At 40.2% G+C, this 19,525-nt stretch overlaps 1 protein-coding gene and 1 pseudogene across 4 annotated transcripts in view; both read left to right on the top strand.

Annotated features, from left to right (window-relative positions):
• The window catches only part of MSH5 (MUTS-homolog 5), a 490,172-nt gene that overhangs the window by 377,676 nt on the left and 92,971 nt on the right, over positions 1-19,525 (top strand). The gene's annotated exons all lie outside the window — the stretch shown is intronic.
• On the top strand, positions 4,853-14,995 carry LOC149251411 (filament-like plant protein 7; annotated as a pseudogene).

The following is a 19,525-nucleotide window of genomic DNA, read 5'->3' as shown; positions in this document are numbered from 1 at the left end:
GGAAGCTGCTGAACCTGAAGCTGCAACTGCAGATCCAAACTTTGACCAGCGTTGACCATCAAACATCCTCTTCTGAACTGCACTATAGGTCCATCTAGACCTCCTCTGAAGGCCGCATTTTTTGGTGGTGGAATCAAGCCGATCCGATGGTCGGTTTGCGAGATATCGACTACCCTAGTTTTGATGATGAAGCCGCTAATGCTAATGCTGCTGATCTAGGGTTTGTTACTGCTGATATAAATCAGATTTATTGTACTATTTCTCTCTGTTGAATTATTGAAGATAAAAGAAGATTTGATCAAAGGGTTTCCCCACACATTGTGGGGTTTGTCCCTGGCTAGCCGCCACATCTTGTGTCTCTTGTCTTGGCTTGTTTTCTATCGATCGTTTAATGTTCTATCTGCACTTTACTTTATGTACATGTGATTGCTAATCTATGGATAATAATAAGAAAGATAAGTAAACTGTTATAAGCATAGAACATACCATAACTTAACATGGTATCAGAGCTGAGGTCAAGACAAAGCCTGAGCAAGAGCAAGAGCAATCACCAAAGAGAAGATTGGCAAAGCTATCCTAAAAGAAATATGGGGTCCTCATCACTCTTTCCTGCCGATGACAAGCTCCGTGAGAAAGCTGACTATCACGGATGGAAGATGTCTATTGATCTAACCTTAGAAGATTAAGGAGTGTTGGACCATGTGAGAGGCAATATTGTTGAGCCTCCATCAAATGCATTCGCCGCTGCCAGGAACAAATGGAAAACCAGAGAAGTCAAAGCAAAGAAGATCATCCGGAACTCTGTTGACAAACGCTTGGTGGCCTACATCTCTCACCTGAACACCTCTAAGGAAATCTACGATAGACTGGTGAGTTTATTTAAAGTTAATGATGCAAATCAAGTTTTGTTTCTTAGAAATAAGCTGAAGGAAATTAATAAGAGTAAAGATGAGATTATGCAAGCATACTTCTTAAGAATCACCAAGATCAGGAATGATTTCCTATCTATTGGGGAGACTATTACTGATAGGGAAATGGCACTCACGATTCTTGGAGGATTACCTTCTAAATGGTATGTGTTCAGGACTACTGTTCTGAACAATAATGTAATTCCTAGTTTCGAGGAATTAATGGCTAGATGCATCCAAGAAGAAACAAGGGTAGAAGAGCAAGAAATGCCCATGCCTAAAGGTCCTCCTACTGCCTTTTCTTCTCATGCTAAGAAAAGAAATACTTCCAGGACTAAATCAAAAAGAAAGGCTAGACCTAAGGGTGGAAGAAAAGGATGATGTTACATTTGCAATAAAGTAGGTCACTATGCAAGGGAGTGCCCTGATAGAAAGGACTCACACCGGGACGATGATCAAAATCCCTCTCATGGCAATCAAAGGAATGGCAAATTCAATAGCAAAGGTAAAAGGAGTGTTGGAAGTCAAGGAAGAGGACAATCATTCAAGAAAGCTAGAAATTCTAGGTATGAATCTGTAAGGGTTTGTAATATTTAACTAGAAATGTAAAGTTTTAAAACATAATGTGTTTTCTTCAAACCTGTTTGCAGCTTAAATGGTTTATCCAACATTCATATAACTGAATTACTCAGTTTGGTATGGAATACTTACCTGTATTCCAGCGGTTGATGCTGCCTCAAACTGCTCCCATTCCCCGAAACCACCCAGCCAAACTGAGCATAAACTCGATACTCAGTCCACTAAGCTTCTCCATTGAAGCAGATTTTTCCCCCGTGCCCAGAAACCTCAGAACAACTAGCTCTCCTTCTGTTGGTAACTCAAGTCTACAAAGATCCGTCCTTCTTCCATATCCCCTTCCTTCGTTCTCCCTTCTGGTTTATAAACTGATCCTTGGCGGTGGTCATCCTTCCTCCAACACCCACCGCTTCATTTCCTCACGACACCCTTCCCATGTCGTGTCATGTATATTTCTTTTTAAAAAGGGTATATTGATTTTTAATTAACTTTCCTTATACTTTATCATTAGTTTATTTTTATTATTTTATTAATTTGATTTATTTATTAAAATTTATTTAATATTACTTTTATAAATAGGTCGTTACATACACCTCCCTTCAGAAAACTTCGTCCTGAAGTTAGAGTTTTATCTTATATGAATATTCATGATAGCGATTAGTACATTTTTCTTAGGATTATGTATTGAGGTTAAATTCTTACTTAATGTAAGAGCACTACAAATTTTGGTGTTTTGAATACTTTAGGTTTATAACTTTAATGATCATGTTTTGTTTCATTAGGTTCCCCTGCTATTACAAAATCATCCTATCCTTCATAATCTCTTCCTCTCCCATCCTATCCGTCCTCTATTGGAGTATGTCATGGCGTCAGTTATACTGGCCTATCCATTTATAAACTCCAAGGATGACAGCATTGGTTATATCGACTTGATCCCTAGTAGGTATCTGGCAGTCATCATCACACATCTAGGGGAGCGTGACTCACAGTCCTCCCATGACTCCAGGTTTCAGAGGGTACACGGTGGGCAACACCTCCACCCCTCCCAATAGAATCAAGGTTAATACCCTATCATGGAATCTCTTTGAACCTTAATTGTTCTGAGGTTTCTGTCATCACGCGATCATTTTGGTAATGGATATTATTTGCAATCATAAACACGTGTCCATGCATTTATAATATGTGCATTAACATATTCAGAAAAAAAAAAAATAGCTTATGTATAATTCACACATGTCAATTATAGTATAACATACTTTTCCATATTCTATTCATGTCATTAACTTTCATATTAAAATGTAATCATTCTTTGATTTCTATCTCATCAATCATATTGATATGCATAATGAAACAAAATTATAATATCTTAATTCCCATTAGAAGCAAAATTACTTAAATATTTAAACCTTACTTTGATAACTATAATTTAGTAGGATCAATAACATGTTTCATGTACTAGCGGAATTAAACAAATATGATGTCATAGAATTTCACGTTTATATATGATCATTTCAAAATGGTTCTGAGTTTCTAATTTAAAGCAAAGCAAATATATACAAAACATGGTTTAAAGGTTCTTCAAAATTGACACAAGTTGGGATAATTTTGACATGATTTCCGTATCTTCCCATTGTACCTCTAGTGTCTAAATTACTAATATAACATTCAACATGTATTTTCATGGTTGTTTGTGACTCACTTTGCTATAGAAGCACCTTTGCCTCCCTTGTCCGTATATTTCCGTTTGCCCATCATTTATCAAGTTAATGCTCTCAGACTTTATCATAATAGAGGATATTGCACATAATCTACTAATTGGAACCAATTGTACTGCTATGTTGACATCATTTTATATTTTCAACAAATTATCTATTAAGTCCCAATCTTTATCCTTCATTCAAGATATGGGAATCCTTTGAAGGATCTAAATTCAACTTTTACCTGTGAATTCAATTATTCTCTCCATAATACTAAATTCTACATATTCATGAATTAATTCGCCACTTAGTTTAATTGGAAGTGTTCTTTTAAAGAAACCTCTCCATGTCTTGAGATTCAAGGTAAAAAGCTTCAACATACCGGTTTTGCAAATCCAAGTGTGTTTCTTCATCTGCCAAAGTGTTGTCTTCAAACACTGAGGAATCATTTATGTCTTCTTTAATTGTTTCTACAGAAGGGTTGAGAGGTTCTCTAGCATCAGAATGTACATTCTGAAATTCTTTCTTCAAAAATGTTATTTTGTAAAACCTCAATTCTATGAGTGTCAACAGGAGATAATAACCTACTCTCCCCAGAAATAACAGGAGTACTATCTTTATCTCTCCAACTACCACACATTGAATCAAAATCACTAGAATTATCCAACTCAGAGTACCACTCTTGCTTTAATTTATGTGCTGCCCATGTAGATAATTGTGTCTTGCAAATTTAAGATTCCTTGAATGCTTGATCAAAGAGTTTAGAGGCATAATATCATCCTTTGTTCTTTCCTTCCTCTCCATGAAATATAATATAATAAGAAATATCTTCCCTCATGCAAATTTTTAGATTCTACATAATTTTATTAACTTTCACATTAGAAGAGTCCAAATCAAGGAATTATATTAGATTGTGTTATAAAATAGCTTTTGTTTACAAGTCGATGATGCCAAGATTTCATGTAGATTACCGGGAGCATATATTAGTATGGTCGGCATATGTTACTATGTAATGATAAGTATTAGTCACAATATTATTAACAATATAAGCAATATAATAACAACTCATCGTAAACCATGTAAACTATGATAAATATATATTTTATATAAAACTGAAATAATTTGAACTAGTTATGCCTAAGAATTTCCATAATTGCTCATTTAAAGGACAGAGTATGCAGACATTTCAGAAATTATAGATATCACATTCATAATCATAAGTCATGATTTATATAGGTATCCATGTACCAGCAATGTTATGCATGATAATTTGAAATCATTCTTTCGTGTATTGATTGTTCATAAAATTTATGGCTTTGGATTGCTAACTGACACTTGATATTTAATCTTACCAGCACATACTGTTATGTCTCAAACATTCATTGATCAACTAGCTGGGTTATTATCTTACTTGGTAACAAAATGCATCATATGGATAGTCATTAGTAAAGACAAATCTCAATTCATTCCTTTTAACAATAATGTTATTTGTTGTGCTCTTTTATATATAAATTGTTTGAAATACTTAGATCAAAGTATGGTATGCAACAACATTTGAGGACATATCTTGTACTCAACATTTCCTCTAACAATAATACACCATACATTGCTCTATGTTTAAATGGTAGTACTCTTTCAGTACCTTGGCCCTATAGGTTGTATTTTATGCTCATGGAACCTGTGCTCAGGTTATATTCATCAATTATAAGGGTTGCTAAATTAGGTCTGAATGTTGTCCCAACAATCAATCCTTGAAAAATTAGTGCAAATTCCATGTCAAAGTGATAAGCATTACCCATAAATTTCCTTTCTCTGTCCTGAAGTCTATTTCTTGTACCGAGTTCCAATGCTTTTATTTACAACAGAAAATATGTAACTTTATGACCTTTTCTTGCTGCTTATTTTTCCACAATTTCACTTATGACTACTTGTACTAGCTTTAATATTTGTTCTACAAACTCACTGGTCCATAGGTATTATTGTAGTATTTGGACCCTGCCATGATTTCTAAAGAATCCAACTCGCTAGATCCTTTGTACTAGAAAATTCAGATGATTCTGAGAGTCTATTGGTGCTTGTGAACAAAGTGAAAGATTTAAATGAAAAGCTTTCTGCTTCCTTAGCTGAAAGTAATACTAAAGATGATCTGGTGAGGCAACTCTCAAAGGATGCAGAGGAAGCGGTTTCAGGCTGGGAAAAGGCCAAGGCAGAGGCAATTTCTCTTAAGCAAGAACTGAATGCTGCATTCCAACAGAGGTATGCAGTTGAAGATCGTGTTTCTCATTTGGATGGAGCACAGAAAGAATGCATGCAACATCTACGATTTTGTAAAAATTTCTGTTTTTCCACCCCGGTTTTCAGTTTCACCTTATTTCTCCCATATAGTTAAATGCCCTTTCCCATATCCATACATTCAACAAGCTGGAAAAATAAATTTTGCTGAAAACACAAATTCTGGAAATTTTACAGAATGCTGGAAAATGCAGAAATAAAAAGTCAGCGGGTACAAACAGTCATTTAACACATTTGAACACAGTGATTTTTGGTCAATGTGACCCTGGAAAAACCCCCTACAACTCTTGGGGAAAACCAGTTCGAGAGCTCTTCTTTATTTATGAAAAATGCCTTTTTTTCAGTGAGAAATATTCAGCAAAAAATCAGCAAACAAATTTACAACTTATCTCTTTTCCCGTGCCTCACAGCAAACTGGAAATTACAGCAAACAGGACAACAATAAATGCTGTACAGTCTCCTCGATTTGCGTGCCCACTTTCAGCATTAAATGCTACTGTACGGCCTGCATTAAATGCGTTGTACGAACTGCAATAAATGTGTTGTACGGACCTCGATTTGCGTGCAGAAAAACAACAAACTGCTCCTCGATTTCTGTGCAAATCAGTTGTACGGATTTCTAGAAAATCGTGCCAAAATCTGCCTTTCACTGTGTGCTGAATCAGCTGTACAAATCTGCTCAATTGCTGCCTTGGAATATGTGTCAAGCTGCTGTCTCCTTCTTCTCCCTGCTCAGAAATCTTTCTTGCTCTCTTGCTCTCCTTCTCTCAATCTACTCATGAAAGAATAAATGACCTTTTCCTCCTTTTCCTCTTTTAATCTAACCCTAAGTGACTTTTGGGTGATCCCTAAATCCAATGGCTGAAATAGATTGAGATCTATCGCTGAGATTAAATGCTCAGTTAAATCTCACTTTCTATTTTTTAATTCACCCCACTTTAATAAAGACCCACTTAGTCATTTATTTCCAAAGTCACTTTTCCTTTCTAATTTTTCATTGACTTTATAAAAGTCACTTTAGAATTAGACTTTAGTAACTTTATCACTTAAATTCACTTTTAAATTAGATTTAACTTTATAAAAATTATAAAGTCACTTTAGGAGAAAAATTAAATTCTTTTGGACACTTTTCTATAGGCCAAAGATCAAAGCCTTAGGGAACCACCTGTCCTCCGGTACCAAATTTCAACACTTCTTCTTACCGAGGAAGGTGTTCCTCACCACACCCATCTTGTTCCTAAGTAGTCATGCTTGCCCTGTGGTAAGGCTCTGGTAAGAATATCTGCAATCTACTCATCAGTGGGAATATACTCAAGCTTCACAGCGCTCTTCTGAACACAGTCTCTGATGAAATGATATTTGATCCCAATATGCTTTGACCTGTCATGAAATACTGGATTCTCCGTGAGTTTAATGCAACTCTGATTATCACAGTAAATCACTGAAGGTCCCAACAACTGACCAAATAAGCTAAACAACATCTTGCGAAGCCAGATGGCCTCATAACTAGCTAGACTGGCTGCCATATACTCTGCTTCCGCTGAACTCAATGCTACTGACTGCTGCTTCCGGCTGAACCATGACACTACTGCCGAACCCAACCCAAAACAGCACCCTGAAGTGCTCTTCCTATCAGAAGCACAACTTGCCCAATCAGAATCAGTGTAACCTGCCAATCTCACTCCATCCCCCTGCCTGTAGTCCAGACCATAATCCACTGTCCCCTGCAAGTACAGCGAAATGTGTTTTGCAGCCACCCAGTGAACCTTCCTAGGCTCACACATAAACTGACTCATCGTGTTGACTGCAAAACAAATATCTGGTCTAGTGTTGACCAAATACATCAAGGAACCAATCAGCTGCCTGTACAATGTGGGATCCACCAACTCAGAATCCGAAGCATGAAGCTTCTTCCAGTTGGTGATCATCAGTGTTGACATGGGTCTACAATCCTCCATGTGGAATCTGCCAAGGATGTCCACAATATACTTCCCCTGCCCCAGGAAGAAATGCCCCTCCTCCTGCCACACCTCCAAACCCAAAAAGTAATGCATCAAGCCGATGTCCTTCATCTCAAACTCCGCCGCAAGATCTCTCTTGCAGTGCTCTATGAGTCTCTTTGCACCTGTATTGACCAAGTCATCCACATACAGCACCAGAATGAGAGGCTCCTCACCTATCACAATAAAGTAAAGGTTCGGATCTGCCTTACTCTTTGTGAAACCCAACCCCTGCAAGTATGTATCTATTCTGAAGTACCAAGCTCTGGGAGCTTGCTTCAGGCCATAGAGGGCCTTCTTCAGTCTGCACACATGGGACTCCTTCCCATGCACCTCAAAGCCCTATGGCTGCTCAATGTACACCTCCTCTTGTATGAAGCCATTGAGAAATGCAGTCTTCACATCCATCTGGTGGATCTTCCAACCCATCTCTGCTGTTATCGATATAATGGAGCGGATCGAAGTATATCGAGCCACGGGAGCGAAGGTCTCCTCATAATCAACTCCCTCTACCTGGGAGATCCCTCTAGACACAAACCTCGCTTTGAATTTCTCAATGCTGCCATCTGCAGCATGCTTTACCTTGTAAAGCCATCTGGAAGTAACCATGGATTTGCTCTCAGGCCTCGGCACCACCTCCCAAACATCATTCTTCATGATAGAAGAATACTCCTCCTGCATGGCCTCTCTCCAGACCTGCTGGCTAGCTGCCTCCTCATAGCTAGAAGGCTCAGAGTCAAGGATGCTAGTAACCATTGCCATATAGCTACAAAACCTCTCAGGTGGTCTACTCTCTCTGACCGACCTCTTCAGCTCAGCAACAGATGTGGCATCTCTCAAGGTGTCCTGAAGCCACTTGGGCTTCCTCTTCCCTGAGTGCACTTCTCCCATAGGAGAATGAAACTCCTCCCCATCATCATCAGGAGCATGAACTCCTGACTGTCTGTCTGTTGTCCTCCTGCCTGTACCTGAACCTGTAGAAGCTGAGGTACCGTGTGAACTGTCCATCAGTGGACTCCCTAGTGAACTGCTCTGTGAACTGCTCTGTATGCTGCTCGGAGCACCACCCCTCTGGCTCGGCGAGCCACTGCTCACTGACGGACCTGACATCCTCATAGATGTACCTCCAGATCCTCCTGATCCCTGCCCACTGGATCCCTGCGACTGACTCAACTGCTGCTGAGGGTCTGGCTGATCCAGATACTCTAACTCCCGTGATCTCCTAAAGGCCCTGTCCTCCTCGAACTTCACATCCTGCCTAACAACAACTCTCCTTTGTGCAGGAATGTAAATCCGAAAGGCCTTTGAGGTCTCACTGTAGCCCACAAAGATACCCTTCTCTGCGGTGGGCTCTAGTTTGGTCCTCTTCTCCTTGGGTATGTAGGAGTATGTAATGCATCCAAAGATACGAAGATGACCAATAACCAGAGAAAGCCTCCTCCGGAGTCATGTGCCCCAAGGCACGATGCTGACTCCTGTTCTGCAAGTAAACAACTGTGTTGCAGGCCTCTGCCCACAAGAACAATGGCAACCCCTGATCATGTAACATGGCTTTGGCAGCCCCTATGATGGATCTGTTCTTCCTCTTTGCAACCCCGTTCTGCTGGGGGTTGTAAGGAACAGTGAACTCCCTCCTAATGCCTGCCTCCGCACAATAGTCAACAAATTCTCCAAGGGTGTACTCTCCCCCATTGTCCGGCGTGAGGGACTTGATCTTCCGACCTATCTGTGTCTCCACAAGAGCTCTAAACTCCTGAAACCGCTTGAAGACCTCACTCTTGGTCTTCAAGAAATAAATCCAGGTCCTCCTGGAGTGATCATCAATGAATAAAACATAGTACTCATATCCACTCAAGGAAACACGAGACGTCCGACCGCTCACATCAGAATGAATCAAATCAAGTATCCCAGTCGCTCTGCTGTCACTACTGGGAAAAGGGGATTTGGCAAACTTGCCCATCGCACATCCTCTGCAAATATCAAAGTGATCAGTGCTGAAATCTGGCACACCTGTAGTGATCTCCTGCAAGGTCCTCAAGGCTCCATGATACATATGTCCCATCCTGCGGTGCCAAATCTCACACAGCTCAGAACTGCTAGCTTGTTGTCGGTACTACTGCTCAATGCCACAAGGGACTGGAATGCAAACTTATACACCTTTGCATGGCGTACACCTATCACTCTAGCTGAATCAGCTGGAGTGCCCTTGGGATACATCAACACCTGTCCTCCCCTGAACAGTACCTCATATCCTCTGTCCTCCAAAGCTGAGACGGATATGAGTTCTTCCTCATCCCTGGCACATAAAGAACGTCTGACACCTTCAAGGGAGGTTTGGACTCCCTCTGAAATGTTAGTGTCCCCACCTCGACTGCTCTAACAACTCTGTCATCACCGAGTACTACCTCAATATCAGTGCCACTCTCTGAAAGCTCTGAGAAGTACTCCCGAACTCCTGTCATGTGACGTGAAGCCCCACTGTCCACATATCAGATACCTGAAGATGCTCCGCTAATCGAGGGAAAAGCATGCTCCCTCTGAACCTGTGTGGCAGGTGATCCTGCACTAGGGGACTCATACGCAGTGAACCCAAACTCTCGGTCAAAACGAACTGCAAAGTCCTCAACCTCTGCTGAAGCTGCCACGTTTTGGTTCTTCCCCTTCTTCTTCTTCTTCTCCGAACACACAACTGCATAGTGTCCCATCTTTTGACAATTCCAACACTTCATCTTGGAATAGTCCTTCTATGTGTCACCCTGTTTACCTTTACCTTTGCCTTCGTCCCCACCATTGTTTGTGGAAGCCTGCTTCTTTCCTTTGCCTTTCTTGCCTCCTGCCGACAGTGCTACATCCTCATCCTGCTCAACTGGCTTGGCTGCCCCAAGCTGACCTTTCCTGATCTCTATCTGAATGCAATCATTCCAAAACCTCTCCCATGTGGGAAGGGTCTCACGTGCACAAACCCTATCAGCGAAGTTCATCCATGAACGGGGGAGGCCATTCACTGCAATCCGCACCAACTCAGTGGGTTGAATGGCCTCTCCAATTGCTGCCAACTCATCTCTCACATTAGTAATCTTTGTGAGATATCCAGCTGCACTATCATTACCCACCTTAATGTTCTTCAGCTTTTCCTTCAGGACCATTTTCCGGTTCTCATTGGTATTCTGGTAGAGATTGGACAATGCTATCCACATCTCATGGGCATTGCTCTTTCCTTTCACATGAGGAATGCAATGGTTTTTGATTCCGTCTAGAATCAGTCTCTTACCCTTGTTGTTTTTTTTATTATAAGCAGCCAACTGAGTAGCATCAGTAGGCACAACAACAGGGTTCTATGTGGTATGCACCATGATATCCCAGACTTCTGCCTCCTCAAAGATGCTCTGCATTCTCTCCTTCCAAACGCTGTAATTTGTATGCCCATCCAACCTATCCTCCACCCTCAATCGCAATGACATCCTGTTGTCCTAAAACTGAAAAATAGCACTGCTGTAGTAAAGATAAAACTGCTGTTTGTGAAAAATCAGCTTGCTGGAATTTTCCGAGTGAAAAATCAGCAGGCTGTAATTTTCCTCCTTGCTGTCCCAAACTGCACTTCAGCACTCAAGCTCTGATACCATGTAAAAATTTCTGTTTTTCCACCCCGGTTTTCAGTTTCACCTTATTTCTCCCATATAGTTAAATGCCCTTTCCCATATCCATACATTCAACAATCTGGAAAAATAAATTTTGCTGAAAACACAAATTCTGGAAATTTTACAGAATGCTGGAAAATGCAGAAATAAAAAATCAGCAGGTACAAACAATCATTTAACACATTTGAACACAGTGATTTTTTGTCAATGTGACCCTAGAAAAACCCCCTACAACTCTTGGGGAAAACCAGTTCGAGAGCTCTTCTTTATTTCTGAAAAATGCCTTTTTTTTTTCAGTGAGAAATATTCAGCAAAAAATCAGCAAGCAGATTTACAACTTATCTCTTTTCCCGTGCCTCATAGCAAACTGGAAATTACAGCAAACATGACAGCAATAAATGTTGTACGGCCTCCTCGATTTTTGTGCCCACTTTCAGCATTAAATGCTACTGTACGGCTTGCATTAAATGCGCTGTATGGACTGCAATAAATGCACTGTACGGACCTCGATTTTCGTGCAAAAAACAACAAACTGCTCCCCGATTTTTGTGCAAACCAGCTGTACGGATTTCTAGAAAATTGTGCCAAAATCTGTCTTTCACTGTGTGCTGAATCAGCTGTACAAATCTGCTCAACTGCCGCCTTGGAATATGTGCCAAACTGTTGTCTCCTTCTCCTCCCTGCTCAGAAATCTCTCTTGCTCTTTTGCTCTCCTTCTCTCAATCTGCTCATGAAATAATGAATGACCTTTTCCTCCTTTTCCTCTTTTAATCTAACCCCAAGTGATTTTTGGGTGATCCCTAAATCCAATGGCTGAAATAGATTAAGATCTATGGCTGAGATTAAATGCTCATTTAAATCTCACTTCCTATTTCTTAATTCGCCCCACTTTAATAAAAACCCACTTAGTCATTTATTTCCAAAGTCACTTTTCCTTTCTAATTTTTCATTGACTTTATAAAAGTCACTTTAAAATTACACTTTAGTAACTTTATCACTTATAGTCACTTTTAAATTAGATTTAACTTTATAAAAATTATAAAGTCACTTTAGGAGAAAAATTAAATTCTTTTGGACACTTTTCCCTAGGCCAAAGATCAAAGCCTTAGGGAACCACCTGTCCTCCGGTACCAAATTTCAACAGATTTGTTCAAGAAGAGCAAGAACAGGCTATTTATGATGCTATCATGAAGAAAACCAGAGAACTTGATGTAATTCGGGTAGAACTAGAAGGAAATTTAGCAGAAACAAGACAAAGGCTAATAGAAGCTGATGCAGAGAATAGTTCAATACACAAATCTCTTCAAGAGGCAATCAGATCAGATGAAGAACTGAAAGAGGGAAAAAAACTCAAGCTGAAGCTGAAGTAAATCTACTACAGATCAGACTAAGCTCTTTGGAGGAAGAGAATGCTGCAGTAAAATATGAACTCCGTGTGCTAGAGAAGGAATTAGAAATACGCAATGAAGAGAAAGAGTACAACAGAAAATCAGCTGATGCTGCCAACAAACAACATTTAGAGAGTACGAAAAAGATTGCCAAGTTAGAGACAGAATGTCAAAGATTGCATGCAAACAGAGGTGGATTTTCTGTAGGTTCAGTGCTTGGAGAGCCTATCCATGTTAATGCTCAAGAAACTAGCATAAAACAAATAAATATTCTAAAGAACTCTAGAAAAAAAAATAATGAACTTCAAGTTTCAAGGGTCATGTGTGCACGGACAGCTAATAAATTATCACATGTTGAGTCACAACTGGATGCTTTGTGCAGAGGCCACGGTATTGGTAGAATAAATGGCATGGCTATTGATGGTCATGTTGAGTTCTCAAAAGGTACAAGTATGAGTTATGAACCAAGTCTTGCTTCAATTTCAAAGGATGGTGGAAATGAAGATGAAGCTAGCTGTGCTGAATCTTGGGCATCTGCATTGATTTCTGAACTGGCACATTTTAAGAAAGAAAAGCCTGGCATGCTCGCTAATAAAGTGATTGGGTCACCAGATTTTAATTTGATGGATGATTTTATTAAGATGGAACAATTAGCAACAGTTTCGTCCAACGAGATTGCAGAGTCTGCAATAGTTTCTGGAAAGCCAGAAGTGCAATCACAAGGACCTATTGAAGTGAAAATGGACCAAAATAGCAATGCCTTACTTATGATGGAGAAGAAAGGTGCTTTAGAAGTAGTCGCTGCAGAGAGGGAAACAGAGCTTCTAGTCACTGATAAACACACAACATGTGACCAGCAATTTTATACCTTACAATCTGAGAATTTGGCCAATGAGGTGGCCCTTTCCAGTCCTGAAGAGCTTTTGCACATGATTTTGGATACTCATGCAAAACTTAAAAGGCAAAGGTTAGATGGAGTATTAGAAAAGGTGAAAGCTACTATTCCAAAATTACAACATTATGATGCTGAAAAAATTAACAAAATAAAAGAAAAGTTAACTTGTCTGAAAGTTTTAAATACTGATGGTTTGAACAATAGTTCTCAGGAGGGAGTCATGTCAGGTTGGTTTTCACCAAAATCTCTATTTGAAAGCAATTCTTCTAAAGATGAAACAGTTCCATTTACTACTTCCTATATGAGATTTTTTTTTACTTTTCTTGGAAGCCTCATCTCAGATAATAACAAAATTAATTATATAATTAAATTATTATTATATATTTATATGCACAGCGCAAGACCTATAGCTGCTTAAACTTGAACTGTTAATAATCATATGGATACGGCAAAACACTTATAATTACAGCTGGGTTAGACATAAAGAGTTTGACACATGACATAAATAACTCTCGACCTATTCAATGACGAAACCCAATATAAATATTATATAATTAACTTATTATATCGATAACCTTTATCATGTACTCAGAGATCGATCCACGAGGAATGTTCTCCATGTAACAGGTAATTTAATATTTATTATTTTTAACACTTCTCTAGTGCCAACGCAACAGAAGGAATTAGACGGTTTTACTCGTAAGTGACCGACAACCGATAAAAAAAATAAATAAATCATCTAACGCTTAAAATAAAATAATAATTAGTCATACAGTTAGTTACATGGTGCGATGAAGATGTTCTTAAAAACCATCATCAATATTAATATATTGATGATACCCAGAATCAATGCGTTCCACATGATCAATGAGATTTAGGTATAATTAATGACAACACTTAAACTAACTTTCACTCGAACCAACCCCTAACACTCTTTTTAACTAACCCTCGAGACTCGTCACCTAATACTTGTATACACGTTAGAGTTAGATGGCACGTCCATCTTAATATTGGTAAATTAACATAATTAGGATATCCATGTTAAAGCTACTTTATGGTCATCTCATTCCGGTTTGAATTTGGAAGGGTCACGTTACTGGTTTAATATAATCAGAAAGAAATCAGGAGAAAAATGCAATTAGAAAGAAATCAAGAGAATGAATGTGCTGGAATCAATGAATATGCGATAGTAGGTAAAGGGATTCCGTGGTAGCATGTGTAAGTTAAAAGTCAGCCGATGCATTCGACGTCTAAGTGAGCTAGAAGACAGCGTGCCTCTGTGTCGAGAATGATAACCCTAAAACAGACAGAAATCACATGCTCCCATGGTATTTCAAAGTGTAAGGCCCGCGTTCAAGGCTGCGTTCAAAATGGCTTGTGCCTTCCCCTGCCGCTCTGGTCAATCAGCCTCAATTCCAACTTAGCGCTCACATCAGTGCCCTCGCTGACCAAAGCCATGAAAACCGAAACATACAGAGAATTGTCTTCCGATTTTTTTTGTCAGGTTAAAAGTAAATGGCCCAGTCGTATCCTCCGACGCTGAAAGTCTCACTCGCAAGGAAATTACCGACACCCATGCCCTTGGCGGTGATGAGAAATAGTACGAAAAGGCGGTATCAAATTTCCTCGAAAGTCAGTTCGATGTAAAAGCTGATATCCGCGCGTCTGAGTCCAGAGAAAAATATCGACAGTTTCCGCATATGGTCCTCTTCTTTAATATAAATTCAATTGATGGATAGTAAAAAAAATACATGGGAAATATAGCCATACACGTTAAGACGGTCGTCCAGTTTTCCAAGTGGAAATTGTGGGGTTACAACACATAATTGAATTTCACAGTTTAGAAACGGAAACAACCAGAGGCTGGCTAATATGCAAAAGCTTGGAAACGAGTTTTAATGGGCCTGCAATGTCTCGCAGGGTTCTAATTTTAATGAACATTATAAATCATCTACAGACAAGGAGAATGAACAGGTTTACAATATTGAGCTAATTTGCCTGCAACTTAAATTTAATCGGTGGATGCTTAAGCAAAGCTATAGGGATTCGTTACTTCTAGGGCGTGTAAGATCCCAAGGGTTTGAAAACCTGGCTCTGATACCAAATGTAAGGCTCTGTAATATTTAACCAGAAATGTAAAGTTTTAAAACATAATATGTGTTTTCTTCAAACCTATATGCAGCGTAAATGGTTTATCCAACATTCATATAACTGAATTACTCAGTTTGGTATGGAATACTTACCTGTATTCCGGCGGTTGATGCTGCCTCAAACTGCTCCCGTTTCCCACTTCTGTTACCAAAAGACCGAAACCACCCAGCGAAACTGAGCATAAACTCGATACTCAATCCAGTAAGCTTCTCCATTGAAGCAGACTGTTCCCCCGTGCCCAGAAATCTCAGAACAACTAGCTCTCCTTCTGTTGGTAACTCAAGTCTGCAAATATTCGTCCTTCTTCCGTATCCCCTTCCTTCGTTCTCCCTTCTGGTTTATAAATTGATTCTTGGCGGTGGCCGTCCTTCCTCCAACACCCACCGCTTCATTTCCTCACGACACCCTTCCCATGTCGTGTCATGTATATTCCTTTTTAAAAAGGGTATATTGATTTTTAATTAAATTTCCTTATACTTTATCATTAGTTTATTTTATTATTTTATTAATTTGATTTATTTCTTAAAATTTATTTAATATTACTTTTATAAATAGGTCGTTACAGAATCAAACATTGTTGAAAATAAGCAGGATGAATATTATCTACTAGCTGCTCTATCTACCTTTGCTCCTTCGGACTCAATGGGAATTTGGCTCATTGATTGTGGTGCCTCAAGGCACTTCACTGGTTACAAAGAAGTTCTCCATAATCTAATAGAGAAAGAAACTAACCTGGAAATTGTCCTTGGAGATAATATGAAATATCCCGTGAAAGGTGTAGGCAATGTCTCTCTTAAATTGAATCAAGATAATACGATCCACTTACAGGATGTATTATATGTACCTAACCTCAAAAAGAACCTGGTGTCCATTTCGTCCAAGGAAGACAAAGGCTACAAGGTGGTTTTTATCAATGGCAAGGTACGTGTATGGAAAAATAATGTTAAAGATGCCTTTACTCTTTAGTTTCGTGTTGATTCATTATATTAGGTCGGTGGAAATCCGCTAGGTGTCATGTCTTATGACACATCTCTTCAGTCTAAACTTTGGCATCGGAGGTTTGCCCACCTTCATTATAAAGCTCTACCCAATGTAAGACAAATGGTGACATGGATGCCCGAATTCCGAGTAGGGAAAGAAGGTGTATGTTCAGGATGTGCCGAAGGAAAGCTCAAAAGGGTACCATTCCCCTCAAGCCAAAGCAAGACCTCCGATATATTACAGTTGGTTCACTCAGGCATATCTGAGGCTGGCATTAAGAGGGAGACTACTACACCACATACTCCTGAACAGAATGGTGTGGTGGAAAGGAAGAACCATACGATTGTGGAAGCTGTCCGTGCCATGCTCCATGATCAAAGACTTTCGAAGTTTCTATGGGCCGAAGCTGCAAACATCGCTGTATATGTACAAAACCAATGCCCTCATCAAGCATTGGGTTCCAAGACTCCTGAAGAAATGTTCACCGTGAGGAGATCTCTAGAAGCTGACACCAGGGAACCGAAAGAAAAAGAGTATGACGAGATATTTGCACATGTTGCCAAAAATACCATCATCCGCTCGATCATCGCCCTTGCGGCTTCACAAGGATGGAAACTACATCAGATGGATGTTAAGACCACGTTCTTGCATGGTTCGATCAAAGAAGAGGTCTACGTGGAGCAACCCGAAGGATTTGAGATTTATGATCGAAAATCTCATGTATGCAGGTTGAAGAAAGCTCTCTATGCACTGAAGCAAGCACCCCAAGCATGGTATGAGAGGATCGATAGCTACTTGATGAAGCTGGGATTCACTAAGAGTGAAGCCGATCCTAACCTTTACTTTAAGGTTGAAGATGACAAACCTCTCATACTGGTGCTGTATGTGGATGACCTCTTCCTAACAGGTGCAGACCCTGTCATTCACAATTGTAAGAGGGAGTTGGCTTCTGAATTTGAAATAAAAGACCTAGGACTAATACACTATTTCCTAGGACTTGAAGTGTGGCAGAAACCAGGGGAAATTTTCCTATCTCAAGGAAAATATGTGGTGAAGATATTGGAAGGATTCGGTATGGTGGACTGCAAGCCCGTGACTACCTCGAGGATCTTAACTTTCAAAAGTTATATGGTAGTGATATCGGACCAGATTTGGGAAATGCCTCTGAGTTTCATAAACTCATTCGCGTTGATGTTCTTGGTGAACCTCCATCCGAACATATGTTTTGCAGTTAACATTGTGAGCTCATATTTGGTTGAGCCTCACTGGATTGATGCCAAGAATCTTCTGAGATGTCTTCAGGGCACAATCTCTCATGGATTGAGATACACTGCCAGAAATATGAAACTGCATGATTATTCGAATGTTGATTGGGCAGGCAGTGTGGTGGACCGTAAGAGCACTTCTGGGTGTTGTTTCTCCTTGGGATCTGCTTCGATATCCTGGATGAGCAGGAAGCAGAAGTCGGTGGCTTTGAGCATCGCCGAAGAAGAATATATTGCTGCTAGCATGGCCTCCTGTGAGGCAGTCTAGTTGCGAAAGCTCTTCAGTGAGCTGTTTGGATTTACATTGGATACCACTGTGATCCTATGTGACAACCAGAGTGGGATTTGTTTGTCAGAGAATCTCGTATTTCATGATCGCTCCAAGCATATAAATATCAGGTATCACTATATTCGAGATATGGTGCGGTGGGGAGCTATAAGACTCCAACATATCGGTACAGATGAACAGGTCGTCGACATTTTGACAAAGCCCCTATGGAAAATCAAATTCTTGACTTTCTGAGAACAACTTGGTGTTGTTCAAAAACCCTCCAATGAGGGTCCTGTATGATGCATTGAGCTCTGGGCGCTCCGGGGGGGTGCGGGGTACTTCTTGGAGTGACATATGACCACAGGGTAATTCACCATTCCGTGGTGGTGTACATGTACACCCCATGGCGACTATGTAGCAGGATGATTGGTTCTCCTGTGAGGTCTGGATGATGTGTTCTCCATGACGACTATGTAGCAAGATGATTGGTTCTCCTGTGAGGTCTGGATGATGTGTTCTCCATGACGATTATGTAGCAAGATGATTAGTTCTCGTGTGAGGCCTGGATGATGTGTTCTCCATGGCGATTGTGTAGCAGAATGATTAGTTCTCCTGTGAGGATGGGATTGATTAAGTTCTCCTGTCAAGGCATCCTACCCATGCAGTCTGGGACTCATGGGAAGTACCTCTCATAACATCAATGAGCAGGGAAATGAAGTTAGGGACCATAGTAGTACCGATGGATGCATCGTTGTATCTACTGTACTCCCTACGCTAGTATGACCTTCATTGATCCGGGATCAATGATACTGGTCTGGGACTAGTGGTAGGAGTTGTACCCGCTATGACGCTGACTTCGGGTCGGTCGACACTGGTTTGGGACCAGTGGTACATACTCTGAGACTGACCTGGGTTAGTGCAGGACTGGTCTGGGACCAGTGAGAGTGGTACATATTATGACGTTGACTTCGGGTAAGTTGAGACTAGTCTGGGACCAATGGTAGGAGTGGTACATACTTTGATGCTGACTTCAGGTCGGTTGAGACTTGTCTGGGACCAGTGGTACGCGCTTTGAGACCGACTTTGAGTCAGTGGAGGATGATACTGGTTTGGGACCAGTGATACGTGGTTATATGCAATAGTGTATGGCATTGCACAACAGGATCTTGGAGCGTTACCTCTAAGGAGACCCTCTGATAGGGTCATCGGGTGTACCATTGGGTTTGGCCCGCCTTTGATCAATGAGGGGACAAATGATCATCTAGGAGCATCACGTCTTTGATTGAGAGGTCAACGGATTAGATATAGAGAGAGGAACATTCACAGGATTTCCCTTGGATATCCATATGGATTCTTGATTATACCATTGAGGACCTACACACCTATCACTCTCCAATATTGCTTATTGTCATAGAGGGTTTAATTATTGCCCCTTGATGTTCTTATCATGAGAAACACAAAAC

Source organism: Pinus tabuliformis, chromosome 7, assembly GCF_031772625.1.
Source record: "Pinus tabuliformis cultivar Carrire ecotype Pingquan chromosome 7, CPIR1, whole genome shotgun sequence".
NCBI classification, from domain to species: Eukaryota; Viridiplantae; Streptophyta; class Pinopsida; order Pinales; family Pinaceae; genus Pinus; species Pinus tabuliformis.
This window is presented reverse-complemented; position numbering and strand designations above follow the sequence as displayed.